This window comes from Nomia melanderi, chromosome 6, assembly GCF_051020985.1.
Source record: "Nomia melanderi isolate GNS246 chromosome 6, iyNomMela1, whole genome shotgun sequence".
Taxonomy (NCBI): Eukaryota; Metazoa; Arthropoda; class Insecta; order Hymenoptera; family Halictidae; genus Nomia; species Nomia melanderi.
Genome location: NC_135004.1, coordinates 4,222,470 through 4,225,835, shown reverse-complemented (window position 1 = coordinate 4,225,835; position 3,366 = coordinate 4,222,470). Strand labels below are relative to the sequence as shown.

At 48.6% G+C, this 3,366-nt stretch overlaps 1 non-coding gene across 1 annotated transcript; it reads right to left on the bottom strand.

Moving 5' to 3' along the window:
* Positions 1-731: 731 nt before the first annotated feature.
* On the bottom strand, positions 732-838 carry LOC116428425 (U6 spliceosomal RNA). The gene has a single exon (XR_004235261.1). It is a non-coding gene; the product is annotated as a U6 spliceosomal RNA (small nuclear RNA).
* Between the last annotated feature and the right edge of the window lie 2,528 nt (positions 839-3,366).

Here is a 3,366-nt window from a genome sequence, read left to right as displayed (position 1 = left end):
CAGTCGGGCACAAGAAGACCTACCTGCCGGCGCGGGGTCCGTATCCGCCGGTTGTCACGCGTGAAATATTTTAACCGCGACGCGCGTCTGCTTCCTCTTGTTTCTTATGCCTGTCCCGGCCCGCTTGTCCGCGATCCCATCCCTGTCGTCGTCGCCGCGTCGCATCGGTCCCGGGGCCGGGACCGGGCGTGTAATCGCGCGACGCACACCGGTGTCCTCGATGAATCGTTCGCCGCGGAACAGGTCTCGGAATGGGATCGCTCGGAAAATTACTAACGAACCGGCGGCCGGGTCGAAGTTCGCAGACGCTTAAACCAGTACCGCGGCTTTGAACGAATTAATGGCCCGAGCGGGAACCGTTGCTGCTTCGAACCACGGGGAACGGAACGTAGCGGCCATAACCGAGTGATAAATCACGAGTGTGTGTCGGTTTGAAAAAATCGCTAAATATTATTTAGGAATCCCGCGAGACTTGAAGAGTGAGCGAGTGTATGCGAATGCGACTGGGAGAATGGTCGTTTGTATGTGGTACTGTAATTAGATACGTTGTGTTGCCTTTTTTAATGCTTTCATTTCTTTGGAAGCGTGACTGTACACGCGCGTCCGCCATTTTAGTATGCCCCGTGTTTCGCTGGCGTGTAGCATGTCGTTACAGAAGCAACGGGTTTATAATTGAATGGATCGATTCTTAATTAATTATTTTGATACGAAATATGTAGGCACTTATTAAATTAAATGTGGAACGCTTCACGGTTTTGCGTGTCATCCTTGCGCAGGGGCCATGCTAATCTTCTCTGTATCGTTCCAATTTTACTATATGTACTGCCGAAGCAAGTACTAATAATATAGTAGTAATAGTAATCATTAGGACACAGAATTTCATGTAAATTCACATTTTCATTGAAAAGTTCAAAGAAAGCCAAGTCAAATAAAATGTTCTTTCTTTAATGATTGTATTCGGTAAACAGAAAATACGAAAAGCATTTGCATTTGTATTAAGTATCTAGTTCATTCTCAAATACTAAACTCAAACATCTATCGTTTAATTAAATAATCCCAATACAGTATGTCTAAACCGTTCATCAAAATGATCTAGCGTACAAGGAAAAGAACATCAAAGCTTCAAATTATCGAGAGCAACGCGCTTAATTACATTTATCCAATAATAGCACAACAATTCCCGATACCGTCGAGCCGATACGCTCGACCAAGGAAAGTCCCACAATTAATTTCCTCAGCGTCACGGCTAAGTCTTCGGGGAAACCTTTCGCAGCGGCGTCGGCGTCGGCGTCGGCGTCGGGTTAATTGGTTTCGTTTTGCACACGGGAACGCTCGTCGCCGCGCCAGATCTTCTGGCAACAATTAAACAGCCGCGTTTCGCGGGCAAGGTAACGTGGCTTAAGCGCGGAGATTCCCGGGCGGGCTTCCAAGGTGGTTGTTAATTAACTCCCACCCATCCGCAAGTTTACGCGGCTCATCCCGTCGCTCCTTTCCTTCGCGGCCGTAACAAGGGGGCTCCCAAGATATTCGTGATCCGACTCGCGTAATAATCCGTCGCGTCTCGTATTTTTAGTCCGCCGAATGCATTATTCGTTCTTACTCGCGGGAGCGAGCACCGGGCAGAAAGCAGAAGAGACCGCGCTGCAGCGCTGGTTGGTTAGCCCGAATTAATTAACGACGTAATTGACGCATCCGGATTCGATGTCGATCGAGAGTTCGAATTCGAAGCCCTGCCGCACCGCACCGGGCGAAATTGATCGCGAGTAACGCCTTGAATACGCGAACGGTTTCGTCCTGACGGATCCGATCCGGGTTTTGTTTAATTGAGAGTGGGAAGACGTTCAAACGCGGCTCCCGGAGAAATTAAGTCCGCGTTTTAAAAGCGCTTAATTAAGTGGGCAGCCTCGACTGTTATTCCGAGGCGGCGAGAGTGCAGTAAACGTTCGACGAAACTGTGCACGGATTACTCGAGTTGCTCGTGATACTTGTTGCGCAAGTGGACAGATTTTTGGGACACGTTTAACGAGGACCGTTTCAGATCGTCGACGAGCGGTTCTTTAACATTGTTTCACAATTTCATAGTTCCATGAATGTTGAAATGCTCACAAAAAAATTTTATTAACGAGTCTGCAATTTTACACCGCTAATATCGTGTTCGTCGTGTCTGTAAGTATTGGATTGCTCGATTTTTATACGCTCACCGGCAATTTAATGAAATCCCTGAGAATTAAACGAACAAAAGGTCGATTTCGAGAGCAGAACAAGCAAGTCGCAATTACAAGCAGGTGGTTCCAATTTACCCCAGAGCAGCAGAAAAAATTACCATTTCAGAATCTAAAAAATGACAGTCCACCGATAATTGCTGTATACTTAACGGGCGAGTTCGAGAAAACCGGCAAAAGTACGAGCGGGTGCCGTGGGTCCACAGCGTGGTTCGTGGAATAACGATACTCCTTAGCAAGACGATGATCATTAGCGAGCGTTATCGGTGTACTGGGATCAAGATGAAAATAATCTTAGGTTCGGCCGCATTACTCCCTCGTTTAGCCGAACAATTTGGAACACCTAATCTCGATTACACGGGTCTGATGCCCGCGGTTCACGTGCGCTCTCGAACCTCTAATTCAATAAAAATTGAATGGTGGCGAAAGATGACCAGTCCGACGGACAGCGCACGGGGACGGCCCAGGTCGACAGAGCTGATCTCCGTAGCCCGCGGCCAACATCGTCGTGGTAAGGATCGGAGAGTCCTTATCAGATTTGCCAACCCCTCTTTCGGCTAAGCGGGACGATAGGACCTTCACCGGAGAAAGAAAGGAAAGAAAAAAAGGAATCCGCCACAAAGCCAGAAAGAGAGAGTCCCGGCCCGGGGCGCACCGACGACCGCGACGGCTCCTTGAATATTTCAGGATCCGCGGGGGGCTTCGGCCGCGTTCACAATGCCGCGGATACACTCGAGCCACCCTCGCGCCGCCAGAGTATCATCCGAGATATTAACGAGCCACCGTTGCGACCGGTGACGGGACCCCGTCGATTTGTCGGGGCTACTGAAAAAGGTATTGAAAAAGTTCGAGAGACCGCGTCGCTCGAGGGAGGAACTAGGGTGACCGCTAAAGAAAAAGACCGTTTTCGAGATACTTTTCCTGTTCTTGCTTCGTTCCGGTAAATTATACATTTTTCGGACGACTTCGGCGGAGTTGGGCATTGGAAACTCGAACTACGTTTCGTGGAAGCTCCGTTGAAAGGTATTGACGTTTTGAGGCATTGTATCAGCGTGAATCGCCGCTAAAAATTGTTTGTAAACCGACATACGCGTACCCGCACAATGGAAGCTGCAAAACAAAGGAGTCAAGTATTTTCAGTTTT